Source organism: Neolamprologus multifasciatus, chromosome 18, assembly GCF_963576455.1.
Source record: "Neolamprologus multifasciatus chromosome 18, fNeoMul1.2, whole genome shotgun sequence".
NCBI classification, from domain to species: domain Eukaryota; kingdom Metazoa; phylum Chordata; class Actinopteri; order Cichliformes; family Cichlidae; genus Neolamprologus; species Neolamprologus multifasciatus.
This window is the reverse complement of record NC_140456.1, coordinates 23,216,677-23,238,188: the sequence shown is the minus strand read 5'-3', so window position 1 is coordinate 23,238,188 and position 21,512 is coordinate 23,216,677. Positions and strand designations below refer to the sequence as shown.

The 21,512-nt window shown below is 38.6% G+C and overlaps 1 protein-coding gene and 1 long non-coding RNA gene across 2 annotated transcripts in view; both read right to left on the bottom strand.

Moving 5' to 3' along the window:
- The window catches only part of clstn2a (calsyntenin 2a), a 170,256-nt gene that overhangs the window by 140,766 nt on the left and 7,978 nt on the right, over window positions 1-21,512 (bottom strand). The window lies entirely within an intron of this gene.
- Window positions 1-21,512, bottom strand: part of LOC146497944 (uncharacterized) — a 46,910-nt gene that overhangs the window by 17,638 nt on the left and 7,760 nt on the right. Inside the window, exon 2 of the long non-coding RNA XR_014870855.1 lies at window positions 1-21,512. This exon is cut by the window's left edge and continues 17,638 nt beyond it. This is a non-coding gene — a long non-coding RNA (uncharacterized LOC146497944).

Below are 21,512 nucleotides of genomic sequence, written 5' to 3'. Positions count from 1 at the left end.
GGGTGTGTAGTTTGCATCCAAAATAGATTCACAACCATCACATTTTGATATTTTGCCTTTGGGACATTTATATACAAATCAAAAGGGGGTTTTTTTTGAGTGGGGGAATCTGAGGTTTACATGTTTTTGTATATTTTTGGCTTGAACTACCGTATGTGCACAATGACACAAAGCTGTATACCCCTACCAGATATACCAGCAACCCCCCCCCCCCCCCCAAAAAAAAACAAAAACCCAATGATCAGGGTGAACCTGTTATAAAAACAAATGCACTGCCAAAGTCGGCTGCCCTTGTATTAACCTCACCCTATTACAAATCCAACCAGGTTGTGTTTTCCCCTAGAAAATTGCATCAAATTTGCTACCTGTACAGTTTAAAGATAGCAAATTAGATTAGACTTGGTAACTAGATTAGGCTTGTTAGGCAGTCCTGTACAGTCAGCATTTTGCAGCAAAGCAAACTGGGAAATAAATAAATCTAAACAGGCATAAAGGAGCAGCGAGCCTTTGGCAAGCCACAAGGAAAGTTTTATTTTCTTTTAGAGTGGCAACACTAGCCCAAGAAAAACTAACAGCCCCAAGCAGTGTCTGTAGTGTGGCTAGGTACATTGTCCTGCTAGCGGTGAGAGGGAAATTCTTGGCCTCCATCAGTGTTTGGCTGGATGATATATGTCAAAATAACATCCACATAAATGCAGGACTCAAGTTATTCCCAGCAAAACACTATTAGACAATTAATGTTAGGAGTTTTTCCTCAAAAGATTAGACTTCTTTTTGGTAGAAAAAAAAATTAATATTATCATTTCTATTACTTGGTATAAGAACTCACTTTTAAATGCTCATATTTTGCTTTTTTTGTTTCATTATCTTCAGTCAGCTGAAAGCAATTACCACCCAAAAATAACTCTAATGGGAATTCTTATCCTTGAAGTGTGCCAATTTGTATGTGCGCTTGTTTTTTGAGAGCAACGTTTCATCTGCTTGTGCTGTCTATCTCTGTCCTTCTGACTCTTTGAAAGTCAAACATTGGATGCCCTTCCCATCCTCACAGTTTGTGCTGTCTGTCTTCCCACCACCTGCCAGTCTTTCTCTGTCTCAGTCTGAATGTGAGTCTCTCTTTGTAGTGTTGCAACTGTTGCTCTCATTTCTTTATAGGGGAATGGATTTATGCAGGAAAGAGCTGGACTCCAAGATTATTATAATATCTATTTTTTTTATGGGTATTCAGTTTCAATTTTGAGATTTTAATTTTTTTAATATATACCTTGGACAGCTTGGATAACTGACATCCCTTTCACAAAGTCTTCAACATTTACTGCTGCGAGCTGAGTAACTCTGTCAGCTTTTAATGTAAACATATTCTAATATTCTTTATCTTATCTTGATCATTCTTTGGGCTGATAGATCACGTGCTCCTTTGTCCTCCATCTGTTTTCCTCTTTTTCTTATGGGCTGTAATGTTCATATGAACATTGATGCCTGAACCTGTTTTTTTACTTGAACCTCCATTATTTCAGCTTGAACTTTGCATTTGTTTTTTGTTTGTTTGTTTATCTGGTTTTTTGTTTTTGTTTTCATGTTTGTTTTGTGAACCCATCATCACTCTAGTGGAAACACTTTGGAAAGGTGTGCCTTTTGTAGCTTCCTCCTCAGACATTGTTGTTTCAGTTTCCCCAGTTTAACATTCTGCAGCTTTCTTGCCTTAGAGGTGCAGAATTCTCACTTATAACACTGTCACTAGGGCTGGGTATCGTCACTGATTTCTAGAATCGATTCAATTCCGATTCACAAGGTCCAGAATCGATTCGATCCACGATTCGATTTAATTCGATTCGATTCACTTCGATTTGAATATGGGAAATTTTGACAGTCAGAAATATTATAATTCAGATTAGTACATTTACATATTTTTGTATCTATAAAAAGGAAGCTGACACATGCAAGACTTTATCAAAGGTGTGAGCGTCACAGCAGATGCCTTTGTGTCAAAGTAGCTGAAGATAAAACACAGAAACACATGAAGGTGATTTTTCCTGGCCTGGGATTTTATAAAAATATTCTGCAGTCCATCAAAAACGAAAGAAAACCATTAATCAACATATGAACATTACCTCTGAAGTTACAGCGGTTTTATTAGAGACACGGCTTAGCGTTTTGCATTTTGCATAATTTTAAAAAGTTTAAATTTGTTCAGCATTGAACGGCAGAAATTAGGTTTTCTTTTCGGAAGTATATAAAACGGAAAGAAAAAAAAAGTCGGCCGATAGCGCTGTAAACAAAGGTAGACTTGTGCGTAACAAGCAAGCGAATAATGCAGAAAACCATACAGACAGAGAGAGAGAGAGAGAGAGAGAGAGAGAGCTGTGCCTCATGGTAGAAGCAAAACAGTAAAAGTAAGAGTGAATACATGACGATGTTTATGTGAAGCGTAGTTTGGATCTTCTTTTGCTGCTGGTTCGGTCAATATTGTTTGGAGAGACATCAAACTAACAGCTTTACAATCAGCGCATAAAGGGCGTGAACACAAAGCGCGGACCCGCCGACAGATCAGAATCAGCGGGCTGTCGGCTTTCAGCCCCGACTGTGAGAAATTCGACATCTAACTGATTCTGATCCACGGGCTGCGCTGTGTGTTTAAGTCTTTGTGCAGAATCCATGTTCCTGCTCTCATTTACTGTTTTAGCTGTTTGGTGGTTGTTGAAATTTTGTGAGATTTCACCAGAGATTCTGGCATTTCGGGCAAAATAAATTTGTATTAAAAAATCGATTCAGGATTTTAATGAATCGATTTTACGTAATCCAAGCCAGAATCGATTTTAATCGATAAATCGATTATAAAAACCCACCCCTAACTGTCACCACTTTCAATTCTTTACCTGGAGGAACCTTTTTCCTTATATAGAGAAATGGGAGTCTGGTGGTATACAGTATGCAGATTGCACAAGCCTGTTGGTGTAGACTGCATCTGATCCACTAACACACCCATGTGTAAAAATACACACCATGTACGGTAAAATCGAACAGTAATTTTGTGTATTCACTTGTTTTGTCAATTAAAATATTAATAAATGAGGGCTAATCTTGTTTCTTAAAGTGGGGGTGTCTGGCTATAACACAGTATATGAGCACAAACACCTCATACCAGCTTTCAAGGACAGTGGTGGAGGGGTGGTTTGGGCTTATTTTGCAGCTACAGGACCTGGGCACTTTGCAGTAATTGAGCTGACTATGAACCCCTCCGTATATCAAAGTATTCTACAGGGTGGGCCATTTATATAGATACACCGTAATAACATGGGAATGGTTGGTGATATTAAAGTCCTGTTTGTGGCACATTAGTATATGTGAGGGGGCAAACTCCTCAAGGTGGGTGGTGACCATGGTGGCCATTTAGAAGTCGACCATCTTGGATACAACTTTTGTTTTTTCAATAGGAAGAGGGCCATGTGACACATCAAACCTATTGGTAATGTCACAAGAAAAACAATGGTGTGCTTGGTTTCAACGTAACTTTATTTTTTCATGAGTTATTTACAAGTTTCTGACCACTTATAAAATGTGTTCAATGTGCTGCCCGTTGTGTTGGATTGTCAATGCTTCACCTTAACTTCACCATTCACATAAAAGTTTGCCTCATCACTGAACAAAATCTTCTGCGTGAACTGAGGGTCCTGTTCCAATTTTTGTTTTGCCCATTCTGCAAATTCTGTGCGCCGATCTGGGTCATCCTCATTGAGATGCTGCAGTAGCTGGAGTTTGTAAGGGTGCCATTTGAGAGTCGCTAATATCTGCCGAAGGGATGTTCAACTAATGCCACTTTCCAGTGACATGCGGCGAGTGCTACGCTGTGGGCTCTTGCTGAATGAAGCTAGGACAGCCACTGATGTTTCTTCACTAGTGACAGTTTTCTTGCGTCCACATTTTGGCAAATCCAACACTGAACCAGTTTCATGAAACTTAGCAAGCAGTTTGCTGACTGTAGCATCAGAGATGGGTGGTCTCGTAGGGTGTCTTGCATTGAAATCTGCTGCAATGACCCGGTTACTGCGTTCACCAGATATCAACACAATTTCGCTCCTCACGTGTTAACCTCTTCGACATGTCAATGGCTGTGAACAAAGAGAAACTTGTAAATAATTCATGAAAGAATAAAGTTACGTTGAAACCAAGCACACCATTGTTTTTCTTGTGGCATTACCAATAAGTTTGATGTGTCACATGGCCCTCTTCCTATTGAAAAACCAAAAGTTGTATCCAAGATGGCCGACTTCTAAATGGCCACCATGGTCACCACCCATCTTGAGGAGTTTGCTCCCTCACATATACTAATGTGCCACAAACAGGACTTTAATATCACCAACCATTCCCATTTTATTACGGTGTATCCATATAAATGGCCCACCCTGTAGTATTCTATCTGTCTGACAGCATGACTGAAATTTAACCTTACACCAGGAAAATGATGCCAAGCATAGCAGCAAGCGTACAACACAATGCCTGAAAAAGAAACAAAAGAATTAAGGTTTTACAATGGCCCACTCAAAGCCCAGCTGACTGAAATGCTGTGGTGGGATCTTAACAGAGCTGTGCATAAACTAATGGCCACAAATCACAATAAAACAAAGTCTTCAACATTTACTGCTGCGAGCTGTAAAGAGGAGTGGACCAAAATTCCTCCACAAGAATGTGAGAGACAGATAAAGTCCTACAGAAAATTATTACTTAAGTTATTGCTGCTAAAGCTGGCTGTACAAGTGGTTTGATCGTGTGGTGAACTTTTTCATAAGGCTGCAAATATCATCCATTAGTGTCACAAAACAATCACACAAGGAAGGATTTCTGAAAGCTCACTATCTTTTCTTCCTCTTCAACATTTAATTTAATACTGTAGAACAGAGCTGTAATATCTAATAAAATAACTACAATGTTCAGAAATTGTGTTTCGAACTGTCTATGTAATACATTTGACATTTAAAAACATAGAACAGTCCAACTATTAAGGCAGTTAATAATGTTATCATTTTTTATTGAGTTTCTACTTGATGTACAAAAAATATCACTGAACCACAGCAGTATCTGAAATATACAAAGAGGGTTTTCATGGTTTCTGATTATAAGTTTTCATGTAGCATTTATAAGTGGAAGCTGATTTTCATTTGAAAGTTTGACGTTTTCTCTCTTCACACAGGAATAAGCTGGCTGCAAGAGATCACACTTCTTAAGTAGTGCATTAACGGATCCCTCATGCCCCTCTAAAGCTAAGCTTCATTTATTTTCTTTTTAATTAGGTGAAAAATTAAATACAATTTGAAAGAGCAATTGAAGAACCAGGTATTAAAGCCACACTAGTAACTAGTTCACTTTTGAGTAACAATCCAAAAATGGCCTTGTGAATTTAAATATATAAAGAGGAAGATGAGTATGTGCGGGAGCGTATGACACCGATTATAAGTTGTTTATTGCTGTGAGACAGACACCATGCTTTCCGATAATACACAAGGGCGTTTAAAGACATAGGTATAAACAACAGCAATATTTAAGACACTATAAACAAATTTTGTGAAAACTGTCACCCCTTTAACCTGAGTATTAGAGGGAACAGGTTCAGTAAATGTCTCTTGTTGACATAGTACTCACAGAAAAAAAAAGCCTGAAAATATTCAGTTAAATGACTATGATCAAGGTAATCACAGCTGTTTCCTTTCAATGCTCCACAACAACTCCCATGTCCAAATAGCCCATTAACTGCTTGAAATAAAATGGTGCCATTATCAGTGGAAGGAAGGATGCTCTGTATTTTCTTACTGTGTTTATGGACATAAAAGCAGTGGGTGACACTGTTTTTCATTCAGCATCTGCTCAAATTAGGACTTGAAAGATGTTTCAGTTTTTACCATTCCTGAATTTGATCACCCTCTCGCACTGTTTTGCATTAGTGATATGTAGCTTGGTGTTTGAAGCCTTAACAGGGGTGAAGCACCATGAATAGCTAATCAGTTTTAAGGCACTTAAGGCAAATGTGCTTCATCTATTAAAAACTCTGATAAGCTTAGACCTTTTTATGTTCTTTGCTTGAAGAGAAAGCTATGGCTGACTTCCAATATTCCAAAGTGATAAACTAGACGTGTACAGGAATCTCGTGGGCATGATTAAGTCATACATTTCAACACTGGGACTGAGGCTGAATAATCTATTTAGCTTAGGAAGATTCCTGAGTCAAATGACCTGGAAACATCTAAGTGGCAACTGTGATAAGAGCTGGTTGAATTATCTAAATGCAAAAAGCTATTTTGATGATTCCTATTTATTTGCTTTAGTGTAAGATACACTGAACCAAGGGCGTAGATTTGGCATGGACGGAAGGGACATGTCTCCACCAATATTCAGCGATTATTGAATTGTCCCCACCAATATTCAGCGATTATTGAATTGTCCCCACCAATAATTTGATCTATTCGAGTAAAGAAAATCAAACCCGATAGAAAGAAGAAGAAAAAACAATCTGTCAACGTCTCATTCACCCAGCGGTACAGAAAGAGTTAAATTACGTTCTCTACTGGAGTCCTACCTCATGTGACAAATATGGCCAATGTGATTGGCTGTGCCTTTCAGGGAGCTCTGTTTAGTTTTAGCAGCGGCAAGCCTGCGCTGCGAGGAGGAGAGGAAGATGGCAGCAAAAAGGAAGAACCTGGATATAAGTATTTTTCAAAGAAACCTGTAAGTCACTTAAAGCCAAATTAACTCATAAAATGTGTCCGTCATAATAACGTTACAGGCTATGCTAGGCTTTGGTCCACATCAGTCTAAAATTGTATGTAACCACGAATAACATGTTTTGGAAACTAACTGCACAACAGGCAGCACTATTAGTTATCTCAGTCTCCCAGAGTAGCATTTCTAATTTTGATTGAAAATGTTAGAGAATACGGCAGCTTTGAGCAAGCCAGGAGATTAGTTTACAGAGGCTGTGTGAATGTGCGAGTGAATGTGAGTGCGAATGGTTGTCTGTCCCTGTGTGTTGGCCCTGCAACAGATTGGCGACCTGTCCAGGGTGTACCCCGCCTCTCGCCCTATGACAGCTGGGATAGGCTCCAGCGCCCCCCGCGTCCCTGAAAAGGATAAGCGGAAGCGAATGGATGGATGGATGGATGGATGGATGGTACTGACATATTCATAGGGTTAATTTTTGAGACAAAATGTCATGAGGTAGTCATGATTTTGCAAATATCCACCTTGTAGTGCAGTTTGCACAAATTGTTTTAAAAATGCACTCACCATACAAACATTACTGATGAGTCAAGATCTGCACAAATTGACAGAAACACTGAAGCAGCTACACATTTTATTCTTATTGTCATGTATGTACTATTTGTCAGGTGACAGAAGAACCAACACAACGCTCAGAGAGTAATGGTGACACAAGATCACAGGTGGAATTGGATGATGACTTGTTGGTTCATTACTGTATTTGAAGCACATGTGTGACTGCATGTATTTGGAATGTCTCACTGTTATTTATCAGGTGACAGAGGCAGCTCTGCCATGTTGTAGCTCGGACAGAGGTGAAGAGGCGAGGTCACGGGTGACTGACTGATGATTTGGTGCTGTAGATTAAATAGTATTTATTATCATGACAATTGTTAGGCTGCTGATGTAAATTGTTTCATTAGTGTATATTTGACAAAGAATCTGAATTGACACGTCTCACTTTATATATGGCACGAATCAATGTGTTATTTTATCAGGTGGCAATATATCCTAGTGCAGTCAGAGGGGAAGAGCCAGGGCCAAAGGTGAGGCACATCAAGCACAGAATAATAATTGTAATCTGAGGATAAAACGCATGTACTGAGGCTGAAAGAAGCTTCAGTGCTCTCAGAAGACTAAAAAGATGGCTAAGGTTAACAATGACTCAAATGAGATTAAACAATGCTGCTGTATGTCCACCAGGAGAGATTGGACAGTATAGATGTAAAACAAATATGCCAGCAGTTTATCTCAGTTAACGAGAGGAGCAGGCATGTGTTTGGCTCATTCACATAGTGGACATTGAGTTGTTGTGTGGGACACCAGTAGTCCATGTCTGTTGCTGTAACAGTAGTTCATGTTTAGAATAAAAAATCCCAGCTCACTGAGTTGATCGGGGCAGTAGTGCCTAAACTGTTGCATAATTTTGCTGAGAGATCTTTTACTTCGTGGTAATCTTAGATGAGTAGTTTTATGGACAAAAATCACCAGGTCATTCAGTGTTCCCTTAGTGCCAAAATATAACAGATGTTGGTGTAGTATAACTGAAGTAATGTTGTTAAGTACTTAAAGTCATATTCTTTTATTGTCATGACTGTATTTGAAGCTATTTTTATGTTTGTATGATATCTGATTTATATGGAATATGGCTGAAGTAAACTAAAGCCTAAAATACTTAGTCAGTCATTTGTTTAATAGCAATTTAACATTATATAATTCACATATAAAACTATGAATTGCGATTTTAAATGGTTTAAAAGCATGTAGAATAGCATATGTAGGCAAGTATATTTCTCCTCTTTTTATTAAGAAGCAAAAACAAAAAGGAAAAAGAAAAAGAAACAGGGCAGAGTTCGGTGGTTAAATCATCCGTCCCCACCAATGCCAAAACCAAATCTACGCCTTTGCACTGAATCCATCTTTAAGAGGGGAAAGATATAGATTCAAAGCCTAACATATTACGTTAAGTCTTAGGTCTCAGTCACACAGGCATCAAGACTGGTTGGCAACCCCCTGGCAACTTCTGGTCAGGATGGAAAAATATGTTTTCCGTGACCAGTTTGAGAGTGGTAGCTTGCTATGGCTGGGTAAAATTGTTGCAAAGTGGATGCTGCACTAAAAAGCTCTAGGTGATTGCTTTGGTCATAAGCTGTAACTTACATGAACAATACAGATTTTTCAGGAAACAAATTCAAACTAACCAGTCAGGAAAAGTTATCAAGACTAGTCAACTGCAAAGTAAAAGTTGTACCTTTTGAAACTTTAACTTTGAAGGTGAACCGTCTCTGCTTCCAATTTTGCACACTTTGTCACACTTGTCACATTTTGCAAGTAGTTAACAAGTTTTTCCTCAGTGAAAGCACGCAACTTCCCGCAACCACTTGCCAGCTAGTTGGGATATACACGTTACCAAGACGTCCATCACCAGTCTTTGCTTGATTGAGTAAGGCCTTAGGCACCTTTTACTTTTCAGAATTGTTGACATAAGTGGACATTTCATTGTTGTGATTGTTAGAATGGATTTCTTTATTTAAAATCTGCTGTTTTATTACACAATCACTTAGCCTCGTTTACATTTTTTTTCTTCAACATTTCTTTGACCTCGCACAACTTTTATGATTGAGGGAACATGCTTGGAAAACCCATAACAAGAATTGTTTTTAATACTCAACTACATCCCATTTTAGTTTAGATTGCAGTTTTTTTTAATTAGACTATAGCTAACCTATTCTTTTCATCTATGAGATTAAATATGCAACATTTTACCCTTAAAATCATACATTTACTGTAATGATGTAATGTTAACTCATTTACCCTTTAATGAAATTGAAGACAGCAGTGACGCCTGCTATGATGTATGGTTTGGAGACAGTTGCTCTGACAGAAAGATAGGAGGCGGAGCTTGGCTGACCAGGAGGGATAGGATTAGACATGAATATATCAGAGAGACAGCTCAGATTGAGCATTTTGAAGACAAAGCTAGAGAAGCAATGCTCAAATGATTTGCACATGTGCAGAGGAGGGATAATGGATATACTGGACAGTGAGTGTTAAAGATGTAGCTTTCAGGCATCTGGGAAAGACCTCAGAGAAAGTTCATGGATGAACAAAAATGCTATGAATGATATTGGAGTTTTAAAAGTTACATATAATGTAAACCAGACCTGTTATTTTTAAGATGTATTTAAGGATAAAATCAGGAAATACAAGGCTATTACTACTATTAAGTAGAAGAATGACATAAATGCTTAAAACCAGATTAGTAATTTGAACTAATGAGATGGTAAAAGAACAAAACTGTTCTGGAGTCAGCTTAACCATCATAACATTGAATGATTTTTAATAAAAGATTAAAAGTCGTGGAGATGGATATAATTTTACTCATATTTATTCTAAAATATTACCTTTGTAGAGTATAAATAATAAATAAATAATTAATACATTCTTCACAGATATTGTTTCATAAGCTCAAAGGATTCTTTTCTTCCAATAGCTTCTTGGTTTATTGAGGAAAAACAATATAAAGTCACTCAAAAAGCAGGCATATATTTGTGATCAAAACAAAGCCTGATAAAAAATGACTTACTCTACCTGCGGTCTTTCAATAAAATATGTAGGCTTCAGATTTATTGTTTTTATTTAATTTTTTATTGCGCCATTATGTTACTTTTTTCAGTGCCCAAGTTTTCAAGAATGTCTCACAAATACTGTCTCTTGTGCTCTTGGCCAACACAGGTGCAAAAGGGCAGATGTTGGTGGATTTTGTAAAAAGGATGGAAATTGCCATGATGGGCATATCCTTAAAGCAGATGGACATAGGGTGACATATAAGATTGGAGGAAGATGCACACAGGTGAACTATATCTTGTGCAGAAGGTGCAATCTGAAAGCGATACAAGACTGTAAAGTGGTGTCTGGGGAGAATATGAAAATCATCAAAAGGAAGCAAGTGAAGGTAGAGGCTAGGGCTAAATTGTGAAAGTTGAAGAAAGAAGAATGTCTCACAGACTTCAGGGAGGAGTTTAGACAGGTTCTGGGTGGTAGGGAAGAGTTATCAAATGACAGCTGAAGTCCTGAGCAATACCACCAAGAAAGTGTTAAGTGCATCCTCAGATGGAGGAAAGAAGACAAAGTGGCAAAGGAAAAGGCTTATAGTGAATAGAAAAGGATGTGCAGCAGGTTAGGATGATTAAGGACAGAGATGGAAATGTACTAACCAGTGAAAAGAGTTTGTTTTGAAGATGGAAGAAGGACTTTAAGGAGCTGAAGAGTGAAGAAAATGACAAGGAGGACAACGTGTAATGGTGTAAAGTTAGCGAATTAGGAAGTGCTATGTTATTTATGGTTTCTTTCAACATAAAGCCTTGTCTTTCAGTTACTTTGTAGACAATGGTTTTAGTTGACTTACATACACTTGACAAAATAATGTAGAAAGAGCCAAATGAAGAGCAGTGTAGGCACCAAGGCAGCGCAGGGCTGGTTCAAAGGTGCTGATTATGATTGTTAAGTATAGAATCTAAGTCGTCATTATCACAGAGCCTTAATTTTTCTTTTTATGTGTTTAGCTGTCCAAAGACAAGGAAAAATATGAACATTTGGGAAGCCAGTATTATCTAAACAATCAAAACAACACTGGCTTTCACCGTGTATTACTACTTCAAAGAGAGAAGTGCACATAGTAAACATTGGGAACATAAACATTCTGCTAAAAAGCTGTCCAAGCGGAAGATGTGACGACATAAAAAAAAAATTAAATGTTGTTCTGTTTCATTTCCCTCTAAGATTTTGCTGACAGAGCAAATCTACAGACAGGTAATCATATTCCAGAGCACCTGGAGGCACATAGCAGCACGCTGACACTCTAATACTTTTCAGTAATGTAAACTGTCAACTAAGTGATTATAGTAGATGATGACTTTGACAGTACGTCCCCGGTTGGACAAGTGGTTTAACACACATAGTCAACATGAAGTGGTAATTTCCATCTCTTATTTTAAGCCTTCTTGTTTTCTACGCCAGATCCATCTTCAGAAATAATTCATGAGTCAATAGTGAATAAAGTACTGCAGCATATTAATAGGAAGCTTACAGTGAAGGACACCTATACATATACAAGTTACTTGTAAAGAAGACTTTCACATTGTGTTTCATAATGACTTTCGGGGCTATGTCGCTGAGGGGAGTTACAAAGTCAAAAACTGAAGAGGGCAGATGTCAGATATGGATCAAACAATAACTGGTTTGCAGTCTGCATTGATTCGCCAGGTGCACTTTAAACAGACAACAATGAAGGCTAAAAAAATCTGTACCAAACATTACCAATAAAAAAATATCGATATATTTTTATGCGAGATATAAGATGTGACAATATCGTTTATATTGACATAGTCTGTGTTACGTCATAATTATACTTGTGGAGCCGCAAGTTTGCCTTTCTTTCATCCACTTTTGTCTCTACGCAACGTTACTCTGCCTCGCCTCTCACCTTCACTGAACACAACTCCCCTTCCTCCATCGCTTCACCTGCAGGCAACGACAAGATGGACACGGCAAATCTCCGTTAACGAGTTACCGCGGATCGCCCTGTGCGTGGGGCTGGACGGCGTCAACGTGTTAACGGGCTAACCACGCCAACGCCGTGCAGCCCCAGTCTAAAATCCTTTAATTTTCTCAAAAGTTGACAGTGTGCCTTTTATGTGGTACACAGCGCTCAGCAATCTGTCAAAAAATGTTTTAGTACGATTTTGGTAAGCTACGGACGGAGCTGCACCACTTGATGGATTGTCGGAGCATTGCGGCTACAGAAGAGCCTCGCGGAGTGATACGTACTGTGCTTCAACGTAGGGCTGGGCGATATGACCCAAAATTCATATCTCGATATTTTTTACCTGGACGGCGATATAAGATATATATCTCGATATCATTTTTTAAAGCCATAAAGTAAGAACAAAAAGAGAGTTCTTAGTCAAAGCTGTGTCCCAGATGTCACACAGGCACTTTTATTAACATAGAGCATAGATGTACATAAAATTTACTCAAAAATAAATTATGAGCATTTATTAAATAATAATAATGCTCCCTAAATAAAAGAAAACAATGTTGTTTTTGTGCATAACAAAAAGCTCACAATTGTGCAGTCAAAATGTAAACTAAAAGACGCAGAGCATAGTAACAAAGACAGATTTCACAGCTGCTCTGTTCCCAACTTCTACTGTGTGACTGACAGCATTGAGTTTGAAATCCTCTTCGTAACCACGTCTCTTAACAGGTGCCATTTATGGTAGGGTAATATTACGTTGAAGCACAGTACGTATCACTCCGCGAGGCTCCTCGGTAGCCGTAATGCTCTGACAATCCATCAAGCGGTGCAGCTCCGTAGCTTACCAAAGTCGTACTAAAACATTTTTGACAGATTGCTGAGCGCTGTGTACCACATAAAATCGGTTCGCGGCCATCAAGCACAACCAGAATTCATACATAAGGCGCGCTGTCAACTTTGGAGAAAATGAAAGGATTCTAGGCTGTGCAGCGCCTCTGGGCTGCATGGCGTTAGCGTGGTTAGCTCGTTAGCGTGGTTAGCTAGCTAACACGTTGACGCTGTCCAGCCCCACGCACGGGGCGATGCGCAGTAACTCGTTAACGGAGATTTGCCGTGTCCATCTTGTCGCTTCCTGCAGGTGAAGCGATGGGGGAGGCGGGGGAGTTGTGTTCAGTGAAGGAGGGGCGAGGCCGAGTAATGTTGCGTAAAGACAAAAGTGGACGAAAAAGAGGCAAACTTGCGGCTCCACAAGTATAGTTATAACGTAACATAGACTATATCGATATAAAAGATATTGTCACATCTTATATCTCGAATAAAAATATATCGATGTTTTTTAAAAACTCGATATCGCCCAGCTCTACTTAAACGTAATATTACCGTATTGTGCGTGTATAGGGACCATAAATGGCACCTGTTAAGAGACACGGTTACTAAGCAGATTTCAAACTCAAGGCTGTCAGTCACGCAGTAGAACTTGGGAACAGAGCAGCTGCGAAATCTGTCTTTGTTATTATGCTCAGCATCTTTTAGTTCACATTTTGACTGCACAATTGTGAGCTTTTTGTTATGCACAAAAACAACATTGTTTTCTTTTATTTATGGAACATTATTATTTAATAAATGCTCATAATTTATTTTTGAGTAATTGAGTTTTTCCTACACACAAAATGTCAACAAATCAGGTGCTGACTCCCTTGACTTTAATACCATTTTATTAAAAAATATCCTTACACTGTATTTTTAGCTCTCCAGTCCATATTATAGTGATTTTTTTAACTTCTCTTCCATATTTCAAAACTATTATTAAAGCAATTTCCTGTCTTAGTGAAGGCTCAACTGCCTAAAGAGTCAAATTAAAACATGTCCAGCTGGTGGTAGACGGACAGGTGTGGACATATTTTTGAGGCAATCAAGACCTAACCTATACAATATTCATGGAGTGACAGCAGCAAGTGAGAATGACACTGGTTGTAGTCGCAGCCTCGGCAGACACACCACAGACTCGACCATTAATCATTCAGACTTCCCCGCCACCACACAATGCATTAGAGACTTGGTGTACAGGAAGCCAAGAAGAATACATAACGTAGAGTGTGTTTATGTATGAGTGAGTGTGTTTGTCTTTCTGCTCCAACAACACCCACAACTGTATGATGAACATGAAAAACTGCAAGCATGCAAACACAAACAAAAGTTACAAGCACGTGGCACTTCTTTCACAAGCTTACCACCACCAACTGGATTATACCCGAAACTGCCAACACTTAAACAAACAAGCATTACTGTTCATCGCTGCTGTTTTTAGAAGAAGCAAAAGGTGGCTGACTGGGATAAGTAAAAACTGAAACATAAAAGAGATGCAAATCTTCAAGGCTAGGAATTCAAATTACTTCAAATGCCACAGAAGAATTTAGCGATACGAGAAGTATCAAGATAGAAAGTCACCGAAAAAGAGCGAGACGTAGAGAGAGGGAGGGGAGAATGAAACGAGGGGAGGTGAGTGCCAAACAGGTGCAGGCAGAATCTAACATTTAAAAGTATGTTAAAATTACTTCCTCCAGACAGGATTAGGGAGGGGAAAAAATCCAAAAACATCAGCACAGAGTAGCTCAAAACATTCTGTCCATTTGTTAATCTAAAAGCAACACATGCACATCTGCTATGTGGTCCTGTAGAACAACTATAACAGCCCACGAAGCAGATGTGTGTGCGAGTCAAAGAGAATTAAAGAAAACAGAAAGTGAAAGAGAGAGAGAAAAGGCATCCAGGGGGCACGGCAGAAACACAACACAGGCTGATGCGACAAACTAGATCCTGGCTGGAAAAGACAGATGCTCAGAAATAGCGGCAGCCTCCACCTCAGGTGTGCCTGGCCCTGCCTGCTGTGACATTACCTGCCTACCAGCACATAATCATGATGAATCGCTCTGGGGCCTGGTACCAACCACAGACTGCTCACGCCGCCAAACAATGAGTGGCAATGGCAAACATGGCCACACCATGCAGCCTTACCCCCTTTATCTTCCTTCTCTTTCTGTCATGATTCTCGCATTTTTTTTATTCCTTTGCTTATCTCTGCCTCCCTCCTAACATCTCGCCTTTCATCTGTCCTTGCCTTCTGTATCCTCTCCGCACTGTCTCATTTTTAGGCCTCCTCGTCTTTGTTGGTCTGATTCTTTTCCTTCTCTTTGGTATTTTCTGACACATCGCTGTCCTTCATTTCTTCTTTCAAAACACAGGGGGCAGAAACCAAAGAAAGAAAGCCTGGAGGTTCAATACACAGAAGGACAGTTGAGGTGACTTGTGCAAGCTTTGGACAGTTTAATGATAGTTTGTCTGTTGTTATTTGACAATTTCAGCAATTCTGCTGTACATGTGGATTGACTGAGGACTGAAAGGACTATACGGCAAATGTCAGCGAGCAATGACAAAGAATGTTAAACATTATTTGTTCTCCTTTGGACGTCTTCTAATAATATACAGTTCAATACTTTGCTTTCCAGTGGCAATCTGAACTGTAATTCTAAGCCAGGGACGCCATATTTATGTGGAATTTTATTTAGTCTCCAATACTTTTTTCATGGCATTTGTTTTCATCACCCCTCAGCATAAAGTATGTGAGTAGTGAGGTTGATTCAGGAGGGATTTCGATATATTTGGAGTATTACACTTTCATAGTGTCATAAGTCAGAAGACCATGAAGGGTATTTTCAGAATTTAATACTAAGCCAAGTCATATTACTCTCAGCAGTTTGTTTTAATCTACCACAGGGATCAAGGTGGGAAAGAAAACATTGTTTTTCATCACTTTTCTCCAAAAATCAATATCTGACAACAGGGATGAATTACATATTCTGCAATAACGAAGAGGGTAGCATCACCTCCTCCCCTTTTTTTTCTTAAATCACAGCATAGCTACAAAATTGACCTCATTTCTCAAAGACAGAAAAAAAACAGCACGGGACTAAAATAAGACTCTGAATATAATGATACTAGTAAACAAGGTCTGTAAGAGCTGGTAAATCCAAGTCTGTGAATTTTTGTCAAGACTTTCCAAGCAATTACTAGTGTTCCCCCTTCCACACTGCTCCTCTAGGCTGCTGTCTAAATAAAGAAATGATGCTGGAGAGGCAAACATCACCTTGAGAAGTAAACACCGTAGATCTTTAATATTGTATGATGTTTCATCTTTGGCGCTACCAGTATGACTACTTTTCAGTCTAAAAGGGACGACACATGTGACTTCCATCCAGCAGACTTTGGTTCAAATCTCGGAGGACTATTTTTAAATGTAATCACCGATTGTTACATTTATTCACTAAAGATACTTAGTTATGAAAAGATTATGGTTTAGGTGAAAAAAGAACATGGACACAAACCTCTTCCAGTTGCTTAGTTTTAAAATGTATGCACCTGAAGGCTGTAATGAGGGTCTTGCACAAACAACCTGTTGAGTTTTCTTAACCAGAAGACAGTCTCAGGGTAAAGTACGAAGCACAAGGCAGACAAATAACTTTTTCAAGTCCAATCAAGGCAAATAGCATTTACAGGCCTAGCTTGTAAGCATCGCTGCATTTACACTACTGATGGCATCTGAAAACCAATTTTTGACCAGGCAATTTGGATAAAGTATAACTGTTGAGTGGCCATAAAGAGGAGAAGAGGGGCGAAGAGAGTCTCAAATGAATGCACTGTGGTCAGTGCCCTCACTTTCACACACCTTACTTCTGGTTTTTCCATCGGTGACCTTTTGATCCCCCTCAACTACCTCCTTATTTCATTTAGAGAATCCCCAGTCTGCTCTCTCTAAATGTCTATTTTGGTCACATGTAATGAAGTGTTAGTACAGGTTCGAAACTGCAGCGACTTCAGCTTGGAAAATGATGCTGAAAACAACATAACAGACTTACAATTGGAACACTGATAATGGAAATGTGCTCACAGTTAACCTTAGTAAAGCTTAGTAAATGTCCAACGTATTTCAATATGTTGCAATAAATTGTAAAATTAAAGTGTTGCTATAAAGTTTTTATTGGCTGAAGAGTTTCATTTTCTCAACCAATATTGGGTAGGAGAAAAGCTCGCTTCTGACTTTAGAGAAAGGTCAGTGATTAAGTCTCAGGAGTTTATTATCAAGTATGTCTTGATGCATGCTCAATCATCCAGGTAAGGGCTAAAAAGTTTATTCTGTTCATCTGAACATAGTGTTTTCAGTGAAAAAAACGTTTCATCACTCATCCAAGTGACTTCTTCAGTCTCAGCTAACTGCAGGTTTCCCGCACAGTAAAGAGGTCAACGGCTTTAAGAATGTCCTTGTTCTCAGCTATTTTTCACACTATGACATGCCAGTATGGTGCTGGTGTTTTTTCAGCTCAATACAATATAGTTATTGTCTGCTTGCAAAGAAAACTGACTATAATTGCAGAGGAAAAGTGCTACAGAGATACTGTGTGAGGGTGAGAAATCCACACACAAAGCTTTGGCATTTTACTGCCAGTTCACTCGTGAGTTAATTATGACAGGTAGACTATAGAAGACATTCTTTAGTTTCATTATGAATTATTGCCTGGCTTTTTTCTTTGGAAGACAGTCATTTCTTCAGTTTGACTGGAGAAAAATATTTTTTTTAACACGAAGAAAGATTTATTTTGTTGTTTCATGAAAACATAAAATAAATCTAAACATATGCTTTGTGATTTTATCAGAAAATTTCACAAATTGAGGCGGGAAGCGGAAAATAGTACTTATACACTGACTGGATGCTTTACCAAGGTAGACCTTGGTAGTACAAGGTTGGGCCTACTTTTGCCTACAGAACTGTCTTAATTCTTCATGGCATAGATTCAAAAAGATGCTGGATATATTCCTCACAGATTTTGGTCTATATTGACATGATAGCATGTCTGTAGATTTGACAGCTGTGCATCCAGGATGGGATGCAAATCTACACCCACATCTACTGGGTTGAGATGTGGTGACTGTGGTTTGAGTACAGTTAATTCATCGTCAGACTCTAACCCTATCATCAAAATCAAAGCAGAAATCAAGACTCTTTACCTCTTCTTAGGTGACTGAATGGCACCCTGTGTGATCTGGCCATTTGACAAGGCATTTTCACCCAGGATATTTTCTCTTTTTTAGTCTATCCTCTGTAAACCCTAGAGATGATTGTTAAAATCCCAGTAGATCAGCAGTTTCTGAAATATTCAGACGGCCCATCTGGCACCAACAACTGTACCATGTTCAATTTCGCTTAAATCACTTTTCTTCGTCATTGTGGTGGTCAGTGTGAACTTCAGCAGGTCATCTTGTACATATGAACATGCCTAATTGCACTGAGTAGCTGCCATGTGATTAGCTGACTAAATATCTGCATTAACGAGCAGTTAAACAGGTATACCTCACAGTGTAAATTGTTGCAACAACCTAAGCTTCACTAAGTAGCTTTAACAATATTACAAAAAGCACTAAACTCTAAAGGAGGAAGATTATAAATAACAAAATTATAACAAAAAGCTTGTCAGAACATGCTTTCGTACAACACAGCACATCAGCACCTCACTGCGTTTCAATCAAAACAAATTACCAGCACATACGCAAAGGCCTTACAATGTGTGAACTGCAAATAACACCCTCTTACAATAAAATTATTGTTTCATTTTGTAAATTGATTCAAAATGATGACTTTTAAAAAGTTGGAAAAGCACACGCCTGCGCGCACACACGCACACAACACACACACACACACACACATAAAGCACCGTTATCAGAGTGTGCAAACACAATGCTGATTCTGCAGAAAAAAATGGGATTTTTTTGCTGACAGAGAACAGAGTTGTAATGGCAAAAGCTGTGAACCAAGAATAAAATGACAGCAGAAAATGCTAATGTAACAGAGTACGTAAAAATTAAAACTCGATGAGAAATGCTGCTGTGCTGACACAACAGTGGTGAGTGTCAAAATTCTGCTTATTCCATTGAGAGGGAGTTTCTGTTTGAATGTTAGGAGAGCTTGATAGTGAACCAACAGCAGAATGAACCAATCAGAACAGCCTAATAAACCCTATGCCCACACTTCATCTTTTATGTGTATTAATAGAGGAAACGTCATACTATTAAGTGAGTGATGAAATTATGTAATAATGTATGTTCTTGTTAAACAGTAACTAGAAATTGTCAAAAACCAAAATATTTGTGCTTCTGATTAACCAAAACTAACATTGGTGGATAAATAGCCTCGAACCTATTAGCAGAATCAGAATCATTCATTTGTGTGTGTGTCCAGGTGCCAACACCAGGTGCCATTTTTTGTTTGTCAAACCCCAATAAGTGTTCATTTGGTTGGAGCAAAAGCATGCACCTAAAACAAGACAGCCCCAACTCTCCTCTGTGCAGTCTTTTTGTCCTCTGGCACACAGAGAGTTTCCTGTGACCAGGTTTCCAGAGTCAATCAGCAAATACAGTAAACACATTAAAAGACAGCTCTGTTTACTTCGATTCAACCTGTAAAACTTTTATGTGTTCACTTGCACCTCCTCACTGTTATAACTGGCAGCGCATTTTCTGCGTGTATTTGTGTTTGCACTGTGTGCCTGCTTGAACTTGCCAAGTCACCATAATGCACATACATATATCTATAATACACAAACACTGCATTACAAAGTGGGCTTTTCAATGCCTCAGAAACATAAACATAATCCATTACAGAGACAACAGAGGTGTTAGATAAAGATATGCATAATGACTCTAACCTTAGTAAATATATAAATGCTGAATGCTGTGCTGCTCTTTCTCACAATATTTCATTAACGTGGCTACAATTTAGAAAGGGTCTACATTTGAGCTTTGTAGGCTTTGCTGCATTAAACACAACACAACTAGTGTGTCAACACAACTACAGCTTCAGCTGAATCACGACTGTTCCTCTAACCTTTCAGACAAACTCAACATAGCTTCTTTTTACAGACACTGGAATTTTGGTGTTGCATTAATCAACAAGATCAAAGCAACATTTTCAGGTAATCAGGAATCTTGTTTCTGTCCAAGTTACACTTTTATCATAAATACAGTCAAAAGCTTGATCACACTTAATCATTCATAAGAGTGAGTGTGTCCAACCTGTACATTATTAGACAACTGTGCTTTAAAACAAACACATGGTGTTCAATTAAACTGCATCTTCATCAAGTTAAATAGAAACAGTAACATCTCAATTTCAAATCTACTAGACGCAGCAGCTGATATAGTTACGCACATACCCAGAAACCATGGGCACTTTGGCTAATCACAGAGCAGCAAAGTAATAAAAACATTATTATTCAACAGATGAATAATCAACAGATTAGATGAATAATTGTACAGAATTCATTTTTAAAACATTGATATTTCTCTGTTGTTTACCTCATGGACAGCCTATTTGTGTAGCACTCTAAGCCTTAAATTAAAGGGTTTGAACTAGGGATGCAACGATACCAATTTTTTCAAACCGATACCATACCGATACTTGGATCTGAGTACTTGCCGATACAAAGTACAAAAACCGATACTTCTACCACACACACACAAATGCAATGAATTGGTTTTATTTTATTCTCTGCCGATAATAAATAATATCTTAATAAAAATGACCACAAAAAAATTTCAAGTGAAAAATAAGCACTTCTGTTAAATTATTGCAGAGTCTCCACATTGTAATTTAACAAAATATCACTGAACTATTGGCACTGTCTCGAGCTTTCGGAATAATAAATAAACACTTCTGTTTGGAATAAAATAAATACAAATTAGGTTTGAGAATAAAATAAACTTTTAAATTGTTGCAGAGTGTCCATAATGTAAACAAACAAACAAAATAACGAAAGTATTTGGCATTGACGAACAAACTCCCCATCTGCCCGTGGATCATCAGTCCACTGTGCCGTTAAACCAAGGACTGACATCGCGCACACACTGCTTGTCTTTACCTCTTTAGAAAGTTTTGGCACCATTATCTCCCTGATGTGTGGGCGGCTGGGAATTTCATATCGCAGCTCGTGTATGCTGAGAAGAATCCTATGTTTTCCATGACTGGCATTGGCTGGTCATCCAGAGCGATAAAATGAGTCAGAGCCTCTGTTATTTTAACTGCCCGTCGATTTTCTCTTGACATTTTTCATCGCTTTTCCAAAACCTGAGTTAAAGTTGGCTGTTCCGGTCCACACTGCTGACATTTTGTTTAGCCTAG